The sequence below is a fragment of the Saimiri boliviensis genome, chromosome 8 (genome assembly GCF_048565385.1).
Source record: "Saimiri boliviensis isolate mSaiBol1 chromosome 8, mSaiBol1.pri, whole genome shotgun sequence".
Taxonomy (NCBI): Eukaryota; Metazoa; Chordata; class Mammalia; order Primates; family Cebidae; genus Saimiri; species Saimiri boliviensis.
In genome coordinates, this window is record NC_133456.1 from 66,616,742 (window position 1) to 66,639,626 (window position 22,885).

Sequence of the window (22,885 nt, forward strand, 5' to 3'; positions counted from 1 at the left end):
TCTCTTTACAGCCTATACTCCCAAGGTCTCTGGAATGTCCAAACGCAGCTTTTAGAAGAAAAGTGTTTCTACCTCGCTGAATGTAAACATAGATGCAACTTCCTAAAAGGAACCAACACACAGCAGATCACTTTGTACGAAGCGGGTCTTCTGTGTTTTTAACGCATTCTTACTGCTAACTCTTATATGCGTCTCTAGGGCTGGAAATGACTGTTTCTACATTCTCCAAAGAAAGGGTTTCTGAACTGCAGCAAACACAGGGCAGTTTACCTCTGAAGTTGAACGCCTACATTGACAACCATTCTGCTAGATAGCTCCATTTTTGTTTTACAGCAAGGTACTTCTCTTTACAGCCTGTATTCCCAAGCACTCTGGAATGTCCAAACGCAGCTTTTAGAAGAAACGTTTTTCTGCCTCGCTGAATATAAACATAGATGCAAATTCCTAAAAGGAACCAACACAGAGCAGATCAGTTCGTACGAAGTGGGTCTTCTTTGTTTTAAACGCATTCTTACTGCAAACTCTTATATGCTTCTCTAGGGCTGGAAATGACTGTTTCTACATTCTCCAAAGAAAGGATTTCTTTACTGCTGCAAACACACAGCAGTTTAGCTCTGGAAGTTGAATGCACACATTGACAACCATTCTGCTAGATAGCTCCGTTTTTCTTTTACAGCAAGGTACTTCTCTTTACAGCCTGTACTCCCAAGCACTCTGGAATGTCCAAACGCAGCTTTTAGAAGAAACGTGTTTCTACCTCGCTGAATGTAAACATAGATGCAACTTCCTAAAAGGAACCAACACACAGCAGATCAGTTTGTACAAAGCTGGTCTTCTGTGTTTTAAACGCATTCTTACTGCTAACCCTTATATGCTTCCCTAGGGCTGGAAATGACTGTTTCTACATTCTCCAAAGAAAGGGTTTCTGAACTGCTGCAAACACACAGCAGTTTAGCTCTGTAAGTTGAATGCACACTTTGACAACCATTCTGCTAGATAGCTCCATTTTTGTTTTACAGCAAGCTACTTCTCTTTACAGCCTGTATTCCCAAGCACTCTGGAATGTCCAAACGCAGCTTTTAGAAGAAACGTGTTTCTGCCTCGCTGAATATAAACATAGATGCAACTTCCTAAAAGGAACAAACACAGAGCAGATCAGTTTGTACGAAGCAGGTCTTCTTTGTTTTAAACGCATTCTTACAGCTAACTCTTATATGCTTCTGTAAGGCTGAAAATGACAGTTTCTACATTCTCCAAAGAAAGGGTTTCTGAACTGCTACAAACACACAGCAGTTTAGCTCTGGAAGTTGAATGCACACATTGACAAGCATTCTGCTAGATAGCTCCGTTTTAGTTTTACAGCATGGTACTTCTCTTTACAGCCTGTACTCCCAAGCACTTTGGAATGTCCAAACGCAGCTTTTAGAAGAAACGTGTTTCTACCTCCCTAATGTAAACATAAATGCAACTTCCTAAAAGGAACCAACACACAGCAGATCAGTTTGTACGAAGCAGGTCTTCTGTGTTTTAAACGCATTCTTACTGCTAACTCTTATATGCGTCTCTAGGGCTGGAAATGACTGTTTCTACATTCTCCAAAGAAAGGGTTTCTGAACTGCTGCAAACACACAGTAGTTTAGCTCTGGAAGTTGAATGCACACATTGACAACCATTCTGCTAGATAGCTCCGTTTTTGTTTTACAGCAAGGAACTTCTCTTTACAGCCTGTACTCCCAAGCAATCTGGAATGTCCAAACGCAGCTTTTAAAAGAATCGTGTTTCTACCTCGCTGAATGTAAACATAGATGCAACTTCCTAAAAGAAATCAACACACAGCAGATCAGTTTGTACGAAACGGGTCTTCTGTGTTTTAAACGCATTCTTACTGCTAACTCTTATATGCGTCTCTAGGGCTGGAAATGACTGTTTCTACATTCTCCAAAGAAAGGGTTTCTGAACTGCTGCAAACACACAGCAGTTTAGCTCTGGAAGTTGAATGCACACATTGACAACAATTCTGATAGATAGCTCCGTTTTTGTTTTACAGCAAGGTACTTCTCTTTACAGCCTGTATTCCCAAGCACTCTGGAATGTCCAAACGCAGCTTTTAGAAGAAACGTGTTTCTGCCTCGCTGAATATAAACATAGATGCAACTTCCTAAAAGGAACCAACACAGAGCAGATCAGTTTGTACGAAGCGAGTCTTCTTTGTTTTAAACGCATTCTTACTGCAAACTCTTATATGTGTCTCTAGCGCTGGAAATGACTGTTTCTAAATTCTCCAAAGAAAGGGTTTCTGAACTGCTGCAAACACACAGAAGTTTAGCTCTGGAAGTTGAATGGACACATTGACAACCATTCTGCTAGATAGCTCCGTTTTAGTTTTACAGCAAGGTACTTCTCTTCACAGCCTGTACTGCCAAGGTCTCTGGAATGTCCAAACGCAGCTTTTAGAAGAAAAGTGTTTCTACCTCGCTGAATGTAAACATAGATGCAACTTCCTAAAAGGAACCAACACACAGCAGATCAGTTTGTACGAAACGGGTCTTCTGTGTTTTAAACGCATTCTTACTGCTAACTCTTATATGCGTCTCTAGGGCTGGAAATGACTGTTTCTACATTCTCCAAAGAAAGGGTTTCTGAACTGCTGCAAACACACAGCAGTTTAGCTCTGGAAGTTGAATGCACACATTGACAACCATTCTGCTAGATAGCTCCGTTTTTGTTTTACAGCAAGGTACTTCTCTTTACAGCCTGTACTCCCAAGCACTCTGGAATGTCCAAACGCAGCTTTTAGAAGAAACGTGTTTCTACCTCGCTGAATGTAAACATAGATGCAACTTCCTAAAAGGAATCAACACACAGCAGATCAGTTTGTACGAAACGGGTCTTCTGTGTTTTAAACGCATTCTTACTGCTAACTCTTATATGCGTCTCTAGGGCTGGAAATGACTGTTTCTACATTCTCCAAAGAAAGGGTTTCTGAACTGCTGCAAACACACAGCAGTTTAGCTCTGGAAGTTGAATGCACACATTGACAACCATTCTGATAGATAGCTCCGTTTTTTTTTTTTACAGCAAGGTACTTCTCTTTACAGCCTGTACTCCCAAGCACTCTGGAATGTCCGAACGCAGCTTTTAGAAGAAACGTGTTTCTTCCTCGCTGAATGTAAACATAGATGCAACTTCCTAAAAGGAACCGACACACAGCAGATCAGTTTGTACGAAGCGGGTCTTCTGTGTTTTAAACGCATTCTTACTGCTAACTCTTATATGCGTCTCTAGGGCTGGAAATGACTGTTTCTACATTCTCCAAAGAAAGGGTTTCTGAACTGCAGCAAACACAGGGCTGTTTAGCTATGGAAGTTGAACGCCCACATTGACAACCATTCTGCTAGATAGCTCCGTTTTTGTTTTACAGCAAGGTACTTCTCTTTACAGCCTGTATTCCCAAGCACTCTGGAATGTCCAAACGCAGCTTTTAGAAGAAACGTTTTTATGCCTCGCTGAATATAAACATAGATGCAACTTCCTAAAAGGAACCAACACAGAGCAGATCAGTTCGTACGAAGTGGGTCTTCTTTGTTTTAAACGCATTCTTACTGCAAACTCTTATATGCTTCTCTAGGGCTGGAAATGACTGTTTCTACATTCTCCAAAGAAAGGGTTTCTTTACTGCTACAAACACAGCAGTTTAGCTCTGGAAGTTGAATGCACACATTGACAACCATTCTGCCAGATAGCTCCGTTTTTTTTTACAGCAAGGTACTTCTCTTTACAGCCTGTACTCCCAAGCACTCTGGAATGTCCGAACGCAGCTTTTAGAAGAAACGTGTTTCTTCCTCGCTGAATGTAAACATAGATGCAACTTCCTAAAAGGAACCAACACACAGCAGATCAGTTTGTTCGAAGCGGGTCTTCTGTGTTTTAAACGCATTCTTACTGCTAACTCTTATATGCGTCTCTAGGGCTGGAAATGACTGTTTCTACATTCTCCAAAGAAAGGGTTTCTGAACTGCTGCAAACACACAGCGGTTTAGCTCTGGAAGTTGAATGCACACATTGACAGCCATTCTGCTAGATACCTCCGTTTTTGTTTTACAGCAAGGTACTTCTCTTTACAGCCTGTACTCCCAAGCACTCTGGAATGTCCAAACGCAGCTTTTAGAAGAAACGTGTTTCTGCCTCGCTGAATATAAACAGAGATGCAAATTCCTAAAAGGAACCAACACAGAGCAGATCAGTTTGTACGAAGTGCGTCTTCTTTCTTTTAAACGCATTCTTACTGCAAACTCTTATATGCTTCTCTAGGGCTGGAAATGACTGTTTCTACATTCTCCCAAGAAAGGGTTTCTTTACTGCTGCAAACACACAGCAGTTTAGCTCTGAAAGTTGAATGCACACATTGACAACAATTCTGCTACATAGCTCCGTTTTTGTTTTACAGCAAGGTACTTCTCTTTACAGCCTGTACTCCCAAGTACTCTGGAATGTCCAAACGCAGCTTTTAGAAGAAACATGTTTCTTCCTCGCTAAATGTAAACATAGATGCAACTTCCTAAAAGGAACCAACACAGAGCAGATCAGTTTGTACGAAGTGGGTCTTCTTTGTTTTAAACGCATTCTTACTGCAAACTCTTATATGCTTCTCTAGGGCTGGAAATGACTGTTTCTACATTCTCCAAAGAAAGGGTTTCTGAACTGCTGCAAACACACATCAGTTTAGCTCTGGAAGTTGAATGCACACATTGACAACCATTCTGCTAGATAGCTCCGTTTTTCTTTTACAGCAAGGTACTTCTCTTTACAGCCTGTACTCCCAAGCACTCTGGAATGTCCAAACGCAACTTTTAGAAGAAACGTGTTTCTACCTCGCTCAATGTAAACATAGATGCAACTTCCTAAAAGGAACCAACACACAGCAGATCAGTTTGTACGAAGCTGGTCTTCTGTGTTTTAAACGCATTCTTACTGCTAACCCTTATATGCTTCCCTAGGGCTGGAAATGACTGTTTCTACATTCTCCAAAGAAAGGGTTTCTGAACTGCTGCAAACACACAGCAGTTTATCTCTGGAAGTTGAATGCACACTTTGACAACCATTCTGCTAGATAGCTCCATTTTTGTTTTACAGCAAGCTACTTCTCTTTACAGCCTGTATTCCCTAGCACTCTGGAATGTCCAAACGCAGCTTTTAGAAGAAACGTGTTTCTGCCTCGCTGAATATAAACATAGATGCAACTTCCTAAAAGGAACAAACACAGAGCAGATCAGTTTGTACGAAGCAGGTCTTCTTTGTTTTAAACGCATTCTTACAGCTATCTCTTATATGCTTCTGTAGGGCTGAAAATGACAGTTTCTACATTCTCCAAAGAAAGGGTTTCTGAACTGCGACAAACACACAGCAGTTTAGCTCTGGAAGTTGAATGCACACATTGACAACCATTCTGCTAGATAGCTCCGTTTTAGTTTTACAGCATGGTACTTCTCTTTACAGCCTGCACTCCCAAGCACTTTGGAATGTCCAAACGCAGCTTTTAGAAGAAACGTGTTTCTACCTCCCTAATGTAAACATAAATGCAACTTCCTAAAAGGAACCAACACACAGCAGATCAGTTTGTACGAAGCGGGTCTTCTGTGTTTTAAACGCATTCTTACTGCTAACTCTTATATGCGTCTCTAGGGCTGGAAATGACTGTTTCTACATTCTCCAAAGAAAGGGTTTCTGAACTGCTGCAAACACAGGGCAGTTTACCTCTGGAAGTTGAACGCCCACATTGACAACCATTCTGCTAGATAGCTCCGTTTTTGTTTTACAGCAAGGTACTTCTCTTTACAGCCTGTATTCCCAAGCACTATGGAATGTCCAAACGCAGCTTTTAGAAGAAACGTGTTTCTGCCTCGCTGAATATAAACATAGATGCAACTTCCTAAAAGGAACCAACACACAGCAGATCAGTTCGTACGAAGTGGGTCTTCTTTGTTTTAAACGCATTCTTACTGCAAACTCTTATATGCTTCTCTAGGGCTGGAAATGACTGTTTCTACATTCTCCAAAGAAAGGGTTTCTTTACTGCTGCAAACACACAGCAGTTTAGCTCTGGAAGTTGAATGCACACATTGACAACCATTCTGCCAGATAGCTCCGTTTTTTTTTACAGCAAGGTACTTCTCTTTACAGCCTGTACTCCCAAGCACTCTGGAATGTCCGAACGCAGCTTTTAGAAGAAACGTGTTTCTTCCTCGCTGAATGTAAACATAAATGCAACTTCCTAAAAGGAACCAACACACAGCAGATCAGTTTGTACGAAGCGGGTCTTCTGTGTTTTAAACGCATTCTTACTGCTAACTCTTATATGCGTCTCTAGGGCTGGAAATGACTGTTTCTACATTCTCCAAAGAAAGGGTTTCTGAACTGCTGCAAACACACATCAGTTTAGCTCTGGAAGTTGAATGCAGACATTGACAACGATTCTGCTAGATAGCTCCGTTTTTGTTTTACAGCAAGGTACTTCTCTTTACAGCCTGTACTCCCAAGCACTCTGGAATGTCCAAACGCAGCTTTTAGAAGAAACGTGTTTCTACCTCGCTGAATGTAAACATAGATGCAACTTCCTAAAAGGAACCAACACACAGCAGATCAGTTTGTACGAAGCGGGTCTTCTGTGTTTTAAACGCATTCTTACTGCTAACTCTTATATGCGTCTCTAGGGCTGGAAATGACTGTTTCTACATTCTCCAAAGAAAGGGTTTCTGAACTGCTGCAAACACAGGGCAGTTTACCTCTGGAAGTTGAACGCCCACATTGACAACCATTCTGCTAGATAGCTCCGTTTTTGTTTTACAGCAAGGTACTTCTCTTTACAGCCTGTATTCCCAAGCACTCTGGAATGTCCAAACGCAGCTTTTAGAAGAATCGTGTTTCTACCTCGCTGAATGTAAACATACATGCAACTTCCTAAAAGGAACCAACACACAGCAGATCAGTTTGTACGAAGCGGGTCCTCTGTGTTTTAAACGCATTCTTACTGCTAACTCTTATATGCGTCTCTAGGGCTGGAAATGACTGTTTCTACATTCTCCAAAGAAAGGGTTTCTGAACTGCAGCAAACACAGGGCAGTTTAGCTCTGGAAGTTGAACGACCACATTGACAACCATTCTGCTAGATAGCTCCGTTTTTGTTTTACAGCAAGGTACTTCTCTTTACAGCCTGTATTCCCAAGCACTCTGGAATGTCCAAACGCAGCTTTTAGAAGAAACGTTTTTCTGCCTCGCTGAATATAAACATAGATGCAACTTCCTAAAAGGAACCAACACAGAGCAGATCAGTTCGTACGAAGTGGGTCTTCTTTGTTTTAAACGCATTCTTACAGCAAACTCTTATATGCTTCTCTAGGGCTGGAAATGACTGTTTCTACATTCTCCAAAGGAAGGGTTTCTTTACTGCTGCAAACACACAGCAGTTTAGCTCTGGAAGTTGAATGCACACATTGACAACCATTCTGCTAGATAGCTCCGTTTTTTTTTTTACAGCAAGGTACTTCTCTTTACAGCCTGTACTCCCAAGCACTCTGGAATGTCCAAACGCAGCTTTTAGAAGAAACGTGTTTCTACCTCGCTGAATGTAAACATACATGCAACTTCCTAAAAGGAACCAACACACAGCAGATCAGTTTGTACGAAGCGGGTCTTCTGTGTTTTAAACGCATTCTTACTGCTAACTCTTACATGCGTCTCTGGGGCTGGAAATGACTGTTTCTACATTCTCCAAAGAAAGGGTTTCTGAACTGCTGCAAACACACAGCAGTTTAGCTCTGGAAGTTGAATGCACACATTGACAACCATTCTGCTAGATAGCTCCGTTTCTGTTTTACAGCAAGGTACTTCTCTTTACAGCCTGTACTCCCAAGTACTCTGGAATGTCCAAACGCAGCTTTTAGAAGAAACATGTTTCTGCCTCGCTGAATGTAAACATAGATGCAACTTCCTAAAAGGAACCAACACAGAGCAGATCAGTTTGTACGAAGTGGGTCTTCTTTGTTTTAAACGCATTCTTACTGCAAACTCTTATATGCTTCTCTAGGGCTGGAAATGACTGTTTCTACATTCTCCAAAGAAAGGGTTTCTGAACTGCTGCAAACACACATCAGTTTAGCTCTGGAAGTTGAATGCACACATTGACAACCATTCTGCTAGATAGCTCCGTTTTTCTTTTACAGCAAGGTACTTCTCTTTACAGCCTGTACTCCCAAGCACTCTGGAATGTCCAAACGCAGCTTTAAGAAGAAACGTGTTTCTGCCTCGCTGAATATAAACATAGATGCAACTTCCTAAAAGGAACAAACACAGAGCAGATCAGTTTGTACGAAGCAGGTCTTCTTTGTTTTAAACGCATTCTTACAGCTAACTCTTATATGCTTCTGTAGGGCTGAAAATGACTGTTTCTACATTCTCCAAAGAAAGGGTTTCTGAACTGCTGCAAACACACAGAAGTTTAGCTCTGGAAGTTGAATGCACACATTGACAACCATTCTGCTAGATAGCTCCGTTTTTGTTTTACAGCAAGGTACTTCTCTTTACAGCCTGTACTCCCAAGCAATCTGGAATGTCCAAACGCAGCTTTTAGAAGAAACGTGTTTCTACCTCGCTGAATGTAAACATAGATGCAACTTCCTAAAAGGAATCAACACACAGCAGATCAGTTTGTACGAAACGGGTCTTCTGTGTTTTAAACGCATTCTTAATGCTAACTCTTATATGCGTCTCTAGGGCTGGAAATGACTGTTTCTACATTCTCCAAAGAAAGGGTTTCTGAACTGCTGCAAACACACAGCAGTTTAGCTCTGGAAATTGAATGCACACATTGACAACCATTCTGATAGATAGCTCCGTTTTTGTTTTACAGCACGGTACTTCTCTTTACAGCCTGTATTCCCAAGCACTCTGGAATGTCCAAACGCAGCTTTTAGAAGAAACGTGTTTCTACCTCGCTGAATGTAAACATAGATGCAACTTCCTAAAAGGAACCAACACAGAGCAGATCAGTTTGTACGAAGCGGGTCTTCTGTGTTTTAAACGCATTCTTACTGCTAACTGTTATATGCGTCTCTAGGGCTGAAAATGACTGTTTCAACATTCTCCAAAGAAAGGGTTTCTGAACTGCTGCAAACACACAGAAGTTTAGCTCTGGAAGTTGAATGCACACATTGACAACCATTGTGCTAGATAGCTCCGTTTTAGTTTTACAGCAAGGTACTTCTCTTTACAACCTGTACTCCCAAGCACTCTGGAATGTCCAAACGCAGCTTTTAGAAGAAACGTGTTTCTGCCTCGCTGAATATAAACATAGATGCAACTTCCTAAAAGGAACAAACACAGAGCAGATCAGTTTGTATGAAGCAGGTCTTCTTTGTTTTAAACGCATTCTTACAGCTAACTCTTATATGCTTCTGTAGGGCTGAAAATGACAGTTTCTACATTCTCCAAAGAAAGGGTTTCTGAACTGCTACAAACACACAGCAGTTTAGCTCTGGAAGTTGAATGCACACATTGACAAACATTCTGCTAGATAGCTCCGTTTTAGTTTTACAGCATGGTACTTCTCTTTACAGCCTGTACTCCCAAGCACTTTGGAATGTCCAAACGCAGCTTTTAGAAGAAACGTGTTTCTACCTCCCTAATGTAAACATAAATGCAACTTCCTAAAAGGAACCAACACACAGCAGATCAGTTTGTACGAAGCGGGTCTTCTGTGTTTTAAACGCATTCTTACTGCTAACACTTATATGCGTCTCTAGGGCTGGAAATGACTGTTTCTACATTCTCCAAAGAAAGGGTTTCTGAACTGCTGCAAACACACAGAAGTTTAGCTCTGGAAGTTGAATGCACACATTGACAACCATTCTGCTAGATAGCTCCGTTTTTGTTTTACAGCACGGTACTTCTCTTTACAGCCTGTACTCCCAAGGTCTCTGGAATGTCCAAACGCAGCTTTTAGAAGAAAAGTGTTTCTACCTCGCTGAATGTAAACATAGATGCAACTTCCTAAAAGGAACAAACACAGAGCAGATCAGTTTGTACGAAACGGGTCTTCTTTGTTTTAAACGCATTCTTACTGCTAACTCTTATATGCGTCTCTAGGGCTGGAAATGACTGATTCTACATTCTCCAAAGAAAGGGTTTCTGAACTGCAGCAAACACACAGACGTTTAGCTCTGGATGTTGAATGCACATATTGACAACCATTCTGCTAGATAGCTCCGTTTTTGTTTTACAGCAAGGTACTTCTCTTTACAGCCTGTACTCCCAAGCACTCTGGAATGTCCAAACGCAGCTTTTAGAAGAAACGTGTTTCTACCTCGCTGAATGTAAACATAGATGCAACTTCCGAAAAGGAACCAACACACAGCAGATCAGTTTGTACGAAGCGGGTCTTCTGTGTTTTAAACGCATTCTTACTGTTAACTCTTACATGCGTCTCTGGGGCTGGAAATGACTGTTTCTACATTCTCCAAAGAAAGGGTTTCTGAACTGCTGCAAACACACAGCAGTTTAGCTCTGGAAGTTGAATGCACACATTGACAACAATTCTGATAGATAGCTCCGTTTTTGTTTTACAGCAAGGTACTTCTCTTTACAGCCTGTATTCCCAAGCACTGTGGAATGTCCAAACGCAGCTTTTAGAAGAAACGTGTTTCTGCCTCGCTGAATATAAACATAGATGCAACTTCCTAAAAGGAACCAACACAGAGCAGATCAGTTTGTACGAAGCGAGTCTTCTTTGTTTTAAACGCATTCTTACTGCAAACTCTTATATGTGTCTCTAGGGCTGGAAATGACTGTTTCTAAATTCTCCAAAGAAAGGGTTTCTGAACTGCTGCAAACACACAGAAGTTTAGCTCTGGATGTTGAATGGACACATTGACAACCATTCTGCTAGATAGCTCCATTTTAGTTTTACAGCAAGGTACTTCTCTTCACAGCCTGTACTCCCAAGGTCTCTGGAATGTCCAAACGCAGCTTTTAGAAGAAAAGTGTTTCTACCTCGCTGAATGTAAACATAGATGCAATTTCCTAAAAGGAACCAACACACAGCAGATCAGTTTGTACGAAAAGGGTCTTCTGTGTTTTAAACGCATTCTTTCTGCTAACTCTTATATGCGTCTATAGGGCTGGAAATGACTGTTTCTACATTCTCCAAAGAAAGGGTTTCTGAACTGCTGCAAACACACAGAAGTTTAGCTCTGGTAGTTGAATGGACACATTGACAACCATTCTGCTAGATAGCTCCGTTTTAATTTTACAGCAAGGTACTTCTCTGTACAGCCTGTACTCCCAAGCACTCTGGAATGTCCAAACGCAGCTTTTAGAAGAAACGTGTTTCTGCCTCGCTGAATATAAACAGAGATGCAAATTCCTAAAAGGAACCAACACAGAGCAGATCAGTTTGTACGAAGTGCGTCTTCTTTCTTTTAAACGCATTCTTACTGCAAACTCTTAAATGCTTCTTTAGGGCTGGAAATGACTGTTTCTGCATTCTCCAAAGAAAGGGTTTCTGAACTACTGCAAACACAAAGCAGTTTAGCTCTGGAAGTTGAATGCACACATTGACAACCATTCTGCTAGATAGCTCCGTTTTTGTTTTACAGCAACGTACTTCCCTTTAAAGCCTGTACTCCCAAGCACTCTGGAATGTCCAAACGCAGCTTTTAGAAGAAACGTGGTTCTGCCTCGCTGAATATAAACATAGATGCAACTTCCTAAAAGGAACCAACACAGAGCAGATCAGTTTGTACGAAGCGAGTCTTCTTTGTTTTAAACGCATTCTTACTGCAAATTCTTATATGTGTCTCTAGGGCTGGAAATGACTGTTTCTACATTCTCCAAAGGAAGGGTTTCTGAACTGCTGCAAACACACAGAAGTTTAGCTCTGGAAGTTGAATGCACACATGGACAACCATTCTGCTAGATAGCTCTGTTTTCGTTTTACAGCAAGGTACTTCTCTTTACAGCCTATACTCCCAAGGTCTCTGGAATGTCCAAACGCAGCTTTTAGAAGAAAAGTGTTTCTACCTCGCTGAATGTAAACATAGATGCAACTTCCTAAAAGGAACCAACACACAGCAGATCACTTTGTACGAAGCGGGTCTTCTGTGTTTTTAACGCATTCTTACTGCTAACTCTTATATGCGTCTCTAGGGCTGGAAATGACTGTTTCTACATTCTCCAAAGAAAGGGTTTCTGAACTGCAGCAAACACAGGGCAGTTTACCTCTGAAGTTGAACGCCTACATTGACAACCATTCTGCTAGATAGCTCCATTTTTGTTTTACAGCAAGGTACTTCTCTTTACAGCCTGTATTCCCAAGCACTCTGGAATGTCCAAACGCAGCTTTTAGAAGAAACGTTTTTCTGCCTCGCTGAATATAAACATAGATGCAAATTCCTAAAAGGAACCAACACAGAGCAGATCAGTTCGTACGAAGTGGGTCTTCTTTGTTTTAAACGCATTCTTACTGCAAACTCTTATATGCTTCTCTAGGGCTGGAAATGACTGTTTCTACATTCTCCAAAGAAAGGATTTCTTTACTGCTGCAAACACACAGCAGTTTAGCTCTGGAAGTTGAATGCACACATTGACAACCATTCTGCTAGATAGCTCCGTTTTTCTTTTACAGCAAGGTACTTCTCTTTACAGCCTGTACTCCCAAGCACTCTGGAATGTCCAAACGCAGCTTTTAGAAGAAACGTGTTTCTACCTCGCTGAATGTAAACATAGATGCAACTTCCTAAAAGGAACCAACACACAGCAGATCAGTTTGTACAAAGCTGGTCTTCTGTGTTTTAAACGCATTCTTACTGCTAACCCTTATATGCTTCCCTAGGGCTGGAAATGACTGTTTCTACATTCTCCAAAGAAAGGGTTTCTGAACTGCTGCAAACACACAGCAGTTTAGCTCTGTAAGTTGAATGCACACTTTGACAACCATTCTGCTAGATAGCTCCATTTTTGTTTTACAGCAAGCTACTTCTCTTTACAGCCTGTATTCCCAAGCACTCTGGAATGTCCAAACGCAGCTTTTAGAAGAAACGTGTTTCTGCCTCGCTGAATATAAACATAGATGCAACTTCCTAAAAGGAACAAACACAGAGCAGATCAGTTTGTACGAAGCAGGTCTTCTTTGTTTTAAACGCATTCTTACAGCTAACTCTTATATGCTTCTGTAAGGCTGAAAATGACAGTTTCTACATTCTCCAAAGAAAGGGTTTCTGAACTGCTACAAACACACAGCAGTTTAGCTCTGGAAGTTGAATGCACACATTGACAAGCATTCTGCTAGATAGCTCCGTTTTAGTTTTACAGCATGGTACTTCTCTTTACAGCCTGTACTCCCAAGCACTTTGGAATGTCCAAACGCAGCTTTTAGAAGAAACGTGTTTCTACCTCCCTAATGTAAACATAAATGCAACTTCCTAAAAGGAACCAACACACAGCAGATCAGTTTGTACGAAGCAGGTCTTCTGTGTTTTAAACGCATTCTTACTGCTAACTCTTATATGCGTCTCTAGGGCTGGAAATGACTGTTTCTACATTCTCCAAAGAAAGGGTTTCTGAACTGCTGCAAACACACAGTAGTTTAGCTCTGGAAGTTGAATGCACACATTGACAACCATTCTGCTAGATAGCTCCGTTTTTGTTTTACAGCAAGGAACTTCTCTTTACAGCCTGTACTCCCAAGCAATCTGGAATGTCCAAACGCAGCTTTTAAAAGAATCGTGTTTCTACCTCGCTGAATGTAAACATAGATGCAACTTCCTAAAAGAAATCAACACACAGCAGATCAGTTTGTACGAAACGGGTCTTCTGTGTTTTAAACGCATTCTTACTGCTAACTCTTATATGCGTCTCTAGGGCTGGAAATGACTGTTTCTACATTCTCCAAAGAAAGGGTTTCTGAACTGCTGCAAACACACAGCAGTTTAGCTCTGGAAGTTGAATGCACACATTGACAACAATTCTGATAGATAGCTCCGTTTTTGTTTTACAGCAAGGTACTTCTCTTTACAGCCTGTATTCCCAAGCACTCTGGAATGTCCAAACGCAGCTTTTAGAAGAAACGTGTTTCTGCCTCGCTGAATATAAACATAGATGCAACTTCCTAAAAGGAACCAACACAGAGCAGATCAGTTTGTACGAAGCGAGTCTTCTTTGTTTTAAACGCATTCTTACTGCAAACTCTTATATGTGTCTCTAGCGCTGGAAATGACTGTTTCTAAATTCTCCAAAGAAAGGGTTTCTGAACTGCTGCAAACACACAGAAGTTTAGCTCTGGAAGTTGAATGGACACATTGACAACCATTCTGCTAGATAGCTCCGTTTTAGTTTTACAGCAAGGTACTTCTCTTCACAGCCTGTACTGCCAAGGTCTCTGGAATGTCCAAACGCAGCTTTTAGAAGAAAAGTGTTTCTACCTCGCTGAATGTAAACATAGATGCAACTTCCTAAAAGGAACCAACACACAGCAGATCAGTTTGTACGAAACGGGTCTTCTGTGTTTTAAACGCATTCTTACTGCTAACTCTTATATGCGTCTCTAGGGCTGGAAATGACTGTTTCTACATTCTCCAAAGAAAGGGTTTCTGAACTGCTGCAAACACACAGCAGTTTAGCTCTGGAAGTTGAATGCACACATTGACAACCATTCTGCTAGATAGCTCCGTTTTTGTTTTACAGCAAGGTACTTCTCTTTACAGCCTGTACTCCCAAGCACTCTGGAATGTCCAAACGCAGCTTTTAGAAGAAACGTGTTTCTACCTCGCTGAATGTAAACATAGATGCAACTTCCTAAAAGGAATCAACACACAGCAGATCAGTTTGTACGAAACGGGTCTTCTGTGTTTTAAACGCATTCTTACTGCTAACTCTTATATGCGTCTCTAGGGCTGGAAATGACTGTTTCTACATTCTCCAAAGAAAGGGTTTCTGAACTGCTGCAAACACACAGCAGTTTAGCTCTGGAAGTTGAATGCACACATTGACAACCATTCTGATAGATAGCTCCGTTTTTTTTTTTTACAGCAAGGTACTTCTCTTTACAGCCTGTACTCCCAAGCACTCTGGAATGTCCGAACGCAGCTTTTAGAAGAAACGTGTTTCTTCCTCGCTGAATGTAAACATAGATGCAACTTCCTAAAAGGAACCGACACACAGCAGATCAGTTTGTACGAAGCGGGTCTTCTGTGTTTTAAACGCATTCTTACTGCTAACTCTTATATGCGTCTCTAGGGCTGGAAATGACTGTTTCTACATTCTCCAAAGAAAGGGTTTCTGAACTGCAGCAAACACAGGGCTGTTTAGCTATGGAAGTTGAACGCCCACATTGACAACCATTCTGCTAGATAGCTCCGTTTTTGTTTTACAGCAAGGTACTTCTCTTTACAGCCTGTATTCCCAAGCACTCTGGAATGTCCAAACGCAGCTTTTAGAAGAAACGTTTTTATGCCTCGCTGAATATAAACATAGATGCAACTTCCTAAAAGGAACCAACACAGAGCAGATCAGTTCGTACGAAGTGGGTCTTCTTTGTTTTAAACGCATTCTTACTGCAAACTCTTATATGCTTCTCTAGGGCTGGAAATGACTGTTTCTACATTCTCCAAAGAAAGGGTTTCTTTACTGCTACAAACACAGCAGTTTAGCTCTGGAAGTTGAATGCACACATTGACAACCATTCTGCCAGATAGCTCCGTTTTTTTTTACAGCAAGGTACTTCTCTTTACAGCCTGTACTCCCAAGCACTCTGGAATGTCCGAACGCAGCTTTTAGAAGAAACGTGTTTCTTCCTCGCTGAATGTAAACATAGATGCAACTTCCTAAAAGGAACCAACACACAGCAGATCAGTTTGTTCGAAGCGGGTCTTCTGTGTTTTAAACGCATTCTTACTGCTAACTCTTATATGCGTCTCTAGGGCTGGAAATGACTGTTTCTACATTCTCCAAAGAAAGGGTTTCTGAACTGCTGCAAACACACAGCGGTTTAGCTCTGGAAGTTGAATGCACACATTGACAGCCATTCTGCTAGATACCTCCGTTTTTGTTTTACAGCAAGGTACTTCTCTTTACAGCCTGTACTCCCAAGCACTCTGGAATGTCCAAACGCAGCTTTTAGAAGAAACGTGTTTCTGCCTCGCTGAATATAAACAGAGATGCAAATTCCTAAAAGGAACCAACACAGAGCAGATCAGTTTGTACGAAGTGCGTCTTCTTTCTTTTAAACGCATTCTTACTGCAAACTCTTATATGCTTCTCTAGGGCTGGAAATGACTGTTTCTACATTCTCCCAAGAAAGGGTTTCTTTACTGCTGCAAACACACAGCAGTTTAGCTCTGAAAGTTGAATGCACACATTGACAACAATTCTGCTACATAGCTCCGTTTTTGTTTTACAGCAAGGTACTTCTCTTTACAGCCTGTACTCCCAAGTACTCTGGAATGTCCAAACGCAGCTTTTAGAAGAAACATGTTTCTTCCTCGCTAAATGTAAACATAGATGCAACTTCCTAAAAGGAACCAACACAGAGCAGATCAGTTTGTACGAAGTGGGTCTTCTTTGTTTTAAACGCATTCTTACTGCAAACTCTTATATGCTTCTCTAGGGCTGGAAATGACTGTTTCTACATTCTCCAAAGAAAGGGTTTCTGAACTGCTGCAAACACACATCAGTTTAGCTCTGGAAGTTGAATGCACACATTGACAACCATTCTGCTAGATAGCTCCGTTTTTCTTTTACAGCAAGGTACTTCTCTTTACAGCCTGTACTCCCAAGCACTCTGGAATGTCCAAACGCAACTTTTAGAAGAAACGTGTTTCTACCTCGCTCAATGTAAACATAGATGCAACTTCCTAAAAGGAACCAACACACAGCAGATCAGTTTGTACGAAGCTGGTCTTCTGTGTTTTAAACGCATTCTTACTGCTAACCCTTATATGCTTCCCTAGGGCTGGAAATGACTGTTTCTACATTCTCCAAAGAAAGGGTTTCTGAACTGCTGCAAACACACAGCAGTTTATCTCTGGAAGTTGAATGCACACTTTGACAACCATTCTGCTAGATAGCTCCATTTTTGTTTTACAGCAAGCTACTTCTCTTTACAGCCTGTATTCCCTAGCACTCTGGAATGTCCAAACGCAGCTTTTAGAAGAAACGTGTTTCTGCCTCGCTGAATATAAACATAGATGCAACTTCCTAAAAGGAACAAACACAGAGCAGATCAGTTTGTACGAAGCAGGTCTTCTTTGTTTTAAACGCATTCTTACAGCTATCTCTTATATGCTTCTGTAGGGCTGAAAATGACAGTTTCTACATTCTCCAAAGAAAGGGTTTCTGAACTGCGACAAACACACAGCAGTTTAGCTCTGGAAGTTGAATGCACACATTGACAACCATTCTGCTAGATAGCTCCGTTTTAGTTTTACAGCATGGTACTTCTCTTTACAGCCTGCACTCCCAAGCACTTTGGAATGTCCAAACGCAGCTTTTAGAAGAAACGTGTTTCTACCTCCCTAATGTAAACATAAATGCAACTTCCTAAAAGGAACCAACACACAGCAGATCAGTTTGTACGAAGCGGGTCTTCTGTGTTTTAAACGCATTCTTACTGCTAACTCTTATATGCGTCTCTAGGGCTGGAAATGACTGTTTCTACATTCTCCAAAGAAAGGGTTTCTGAACTGCTGCAAACACAGGGCAGTTTACCTCTGGAAGTTGAACGCCCACATTGACAACCATTCTGCTAGATAGCTCCGTTTTTGTTTTACAGCAAGGTACTTCTCTTTACAGCCTGTATTCCCAAGCACTATGGAATGTCCAAACGCAGCTTTTAGAAGAAACGTGTTTCTGCCTCGCTGAATATAAACATAGATGCAACTTCCTAAAAGGAACCAACACACAGCAGATCAGTTCGTACGAAGTGGGTCTTCTTTGTTTTAAACGCATTCTTACTGCAAACTCTTATATGCTTCTCTAGGGCTGGAAATGACTGTTTCTACATTCTCCAAAGAAAGGGTTTCTTTACTGCTGCAAACACACAGCAGTTTAGCTCTGGAAGTTGAATGCACACATTGACAACCATTCTGCCAGATAGCTCCGTTTTTTTTTACAGCAAGGTACTTCTCTTTACAGCCTGTACTCCCAAGCACTCTGGAATGTCCGAACGCAGCTTTTAGAAGAAACGTGTTTCTTCCTCGCTGAATGTAAACATAAATGCAACTTCCTAAAAGGAACCAACACACAGCAGATCAGTTTGTACGAAGCGGGTCTTCTGTGTTTTAAACGCATTCTTACTGCTAACTCTTATATGCGTCTCTAGGGCTGGAAATGACTGTTTCTACATTCTCCAAAGAAAGGGTTTCTGAACTGCTGCAAACACACATCAGTTTAGCTCTGGAAGTTGAATGCAGACATTGACAACGATTCTGCTAGATAGCTCCGTTTTTGTTTTACAGCAAGGTACTTCTCTTTACAGCCTGTACTCCCAAGCACTCTGGAATGTCCAAACGCAGCTTTTAGAAGAAACGTGTTTCTACCTCGCTGAATGTAAACATAGATGCAACTTCCTAAAAGGAACCAACACACAGCAGATCAGTTTGTACGAAGCGGGTCTTCTGTGTTTTAAACGCATTCTTACTGCTAACTCTTATATGCGTCTCTAGGGCTGGAAATGACTGTTTCTACATTCTCCAAAGAAAGGGTTTCTGAACTGCTGCAAACACAGGGCAGTTTACCTCTGGAAGTTGAACGCCCACATTGACAACCATTCTGCTAGATAGCTCCGTTTTTGTTTTACAGCAAGGTACTTCTCTTTACAGCCTGTATTCCCAAGCACTCTGGAATGTCCAAACGCAGCTTTTAGAAGAATCGTGTTTCTACCTCGCTGAATGTAAACATACATGCAACTTCCTAAAAGGAACCAACACACAGCAGATCAGTTTGTACGAAGCGGGTCCTCTGTGTTTTAAACGCATTCTTACTGCTAACTCTTATATGCGTCTCTAGGGCTGGAAATGACTGTTTCTACATTCTCCAAAGAAAGGGTTTCTGAACTGCAGCAAACACAGGGCAGTTTAGCTCTGGAAGTTGAACGACCACATTGACAACCATTCTGCTAGATAGCTCCGTTTTTGTTTTACAGCAAGGTACTTCTCTTTACAGCCTGTATTCCCAAGCACTCTGGAATGTCCAAACGCAGCTTTTAGAAGAAACGTTTTTCTGCCTCGCTGAATATAAACATAGATGCAACTTCCTAAAAGGAACCAACACAGAGCAGATCAGTTCGTACGAAGTGGGTCTTCTTTGTTTTAAACGCATTCTTACAGCAAACTCTTATATGCTTCTCTAGGGCTGGAAATGACTGTTTCTACATTCTCCAAAGGAAGGGTTTCTTTACTGCTGCAAACACACAGCAGTTTAGCTCTGGAAGTTGAATGCACACATTGACAACCATTCTGCTAGATAGCTCCGTTTTTTTTTTTACAGCAAGGTACTTCTCTTTACAGCCTGTACTCCCAAGCACTCTGGAATGTCCAAACGCAGCTTTTAGAAGAAACGTGTTTCTACCTCGCTGAATGTAAACATACATGCAACTTCCTAAAAGGAACCAACACACAGCAGATCAGTTTGTACGAAGCGGGTCTTCTGTGTTTTAAACGCATTCTTACTGCTAACTCTTACATGCGTCTCTGGGGCTGGAAATGACTGTTTCTACATTCTCCAAAGAAAGGGTTTCTGAACTGCTGCAAACACACAGCAGTTTAGCTCTGGAAGTTGAATGCACACATTGACAACCATTCTGCTAGATAGCTCCGTTTCTGTTTTACAGCAAGGTACTTCTCTTTACAGCCTGTACTCCCAAGTACTCTGGAATGTCCAAACGCAGCTTTTAGAAGAAACATGTTTCTGCCTCGCTGAATGTAAACATAGATGCAACTTCCTAAAAGGAACCAACACAGAGCAGATCAGTTTGTACGAAGTGGGTCTTCTTTGTTTTAAACGCATTCTTACTGCAAACTCTTATATGCTTCTCTAGGGCTGGAAATGACTGTTTCTACATTCTCCAAAGAAAGGGTTTCTGAACTGCTGCAAACACACATCAGTTTAGCTCTGGAAGTTGAATGCACACATTGACAACCATTCTGCTAGATAGCTCCGTTTTTCTTTTACAGCAAGGTACTTCTCTTTACAGCCTGTACTCCCAAGCACTCTGGAATGTCCAAACGCAGCTTTAAGAAGAAACGTGTTTCTGCCTCGCTGAATATAAACATAGATGCAACTTCCTAAAAGGAACAAACACAGAGCAGATCAGTTTGTACGAAGCAGGTCTTCTTTGTTTTAAACGCATTCTTACAGCTAACTCTTATATGCTTCTGTAGGGCTGAAAATGACTGTTTCTACATTCTCCAAAGAAAGGGTTTCTGAACTGCTGCAAACACACAGAAGTTTAGCTCTGGAAGTTGAATGCACACATTGACAACCATTCTGCTAGATAGCTCCGTTTTTGTTTTACAGCAAGGTACTTCTCTTTACAGCCTGTACTCCCAAGCAATCTGGAATGTCCAAACGCAGCTTTTAGAAGAAACGTGTTTCTACCTCGCTGAATGTAAACATAGATGCAACTTCCTAAAAGGAATCAACACACAGCAGATCAGTTTGTACGAAACGGGTCTTCTGTGTTTTAAACGCATTCTTAATGCTAACTCTTATATGCGTCTCTAGGGCTGGAAATGACTGTTTCTACATTCTCCAAAGAAAGGGTTTCTGAACTGCTGCAAACACACAGCAGTTTAGCTCTGGAAATTGAATGCACACATTGACAACCATTCTGATAGATAGCTCCGTTTTTGTTTTACAGCACGGTACTTCTCTTTACAGCCTGTATTCCCAAGCACTCTGGAATGTCCAAACGCAGCTTTTAGAAGAAACGTGTTTCTACCTCGCTGAATGTAAACATAGATGCAACTTCCTAAAAGGAACCAACACAGAGCAGATCAGTTTGTACGAAGCGGGTCTTCTGTGTTTTAAACGCATTCTTACTGCTAACTGTTATATGCGTCTCTAGGGCTGAAAATGACTGTTTCAACATTCTCCAAAGAAAGGGTTTCTGAACTGCTGCAAACACACAGAAGTTTAGCTCTGGAAGTTGAATGCACACATTGACAACCATTGTGCTAGATAGCTCCGTTTTAGTTTTACAGCAAGGTACTTCTCTTTACAACCTGTACTCCCAAGCACTCTGGAATGTCCAAACGCAGCTTTTAGAAGAAACGTGTTTCTGCCTCGCTGAATATAAACATAGATGCAACTTCCTAAAAGGAACAAACACAGAGCAGATCAGTTTGTATGAAGCAGGTCTTCTTTGTTTTAAACGCATTCTTACAGCTAACTCTTATATGCTTCTGTAGGGCTGAAAATGACAGTTTCTACATTCTCCAAAGAAAGGGTTTCTGAACTGCTACAAACACACAGCAGTTTAGCTCTGGAAGTTGAATGCACACATTGACAAACATTCTGCTAGATAGCTCCGTTTTAGTTTTACAGCATGGTACTTCTCTTTACAGCCTGTACTCCCAAGCACTTTGGAATGTCCAAACGCAGCTTTTAGAAGAAACGTGTTTCTACCTCCCTAATGTAAACATAAATGCAACTTCCTAAAAGGAACCAACACACAGCAGATCAGTTTGTACGAAGCGGGTCTTCTGTGTTTTAAACGCATTCTTACTGCTAACACTTATATGCGTCTCTAGGGCTGGAAATGACTGTTTCTACATTCTCCAAAGAAAGGGTTTCTGAACTGCTGCAAACACACAGAAGTTTAGCTCTGGAAGTTGAATGCACACATTGACAACCATTCTGCTAGATAGCTCCGTTTTTGTTTTACAGCACGGTACTTCTCTTTACAGCCTGTACTCCCAAGGTCTCTGGAATGTCCAAACGCAGCTTTTAGAAGAAAAGTGTTTCTACCTCGCTGAATGTAAACATAGATGCAACTTCCTAAAAGGAACAAACACAGAGCAGATCAGTTTGTACGAAACGGGTCTTCTTTGTTTTAAACGCATTCTTAATGCTAACTCTTATATGCGTCTCTAGGGCTGGAAATGACAGTTTCTACATTCTCCAAAGAAAGGGTTTCTGAACTGCTGCAAACACACAGCAGTTTAGCTCTGGAAGTTGAATGCACACATTGACAACCATTTTGATAGATAGCTCCGTTTTTGTTTTACAGCACGGTACTTCTCTTTACAGCCTGTATTCCCAAGCACTCTGGAATGTCCAAACGCAGCTTTTAGAAGAAACGTGTTTCTACCTCGCTGAATGTAAACATAGATGCAACTTCCTAAAGGGAACCAACACAGAGCAGATCAGTTTGTACGAAGCGGGTCTTCTGTGTTTTAAACGCATTCTTACTGCTAACTGTTATATGCGTCTCTAGGGCTGAAAATGACTGTTTCAACATTCTCCAAAGAAAGGGTTTCTGAACTGCTGCAAACACACAGAAGTTTAGCTCTGGAAGTTGAATGCACACATTGACAACCATTCTGCTAGATAGCTCCGTTTTAGTTTTACAGCAAGGTACTTCTCTTTACAACCTGTAATCCCAAGCACTCTGGAATGTCCAAACGCAGCTTTTAGAAGAAACGTGTTTCTGCCTCGCTGAATATAAACATAGATGCAACTTCCTAAAAGGAACAAACACAGAGCAGATCAGTTTGTAAGAAGCAGGTCTTCTTTGTTTTAAACGCATTCTTACAGCTAACTCTTATATGCTTCTGTAGGGCTGAAAATGACAGTTTCTACATTCTCCAAAGAAAGGGTTTCTGAACTGCTACAAACA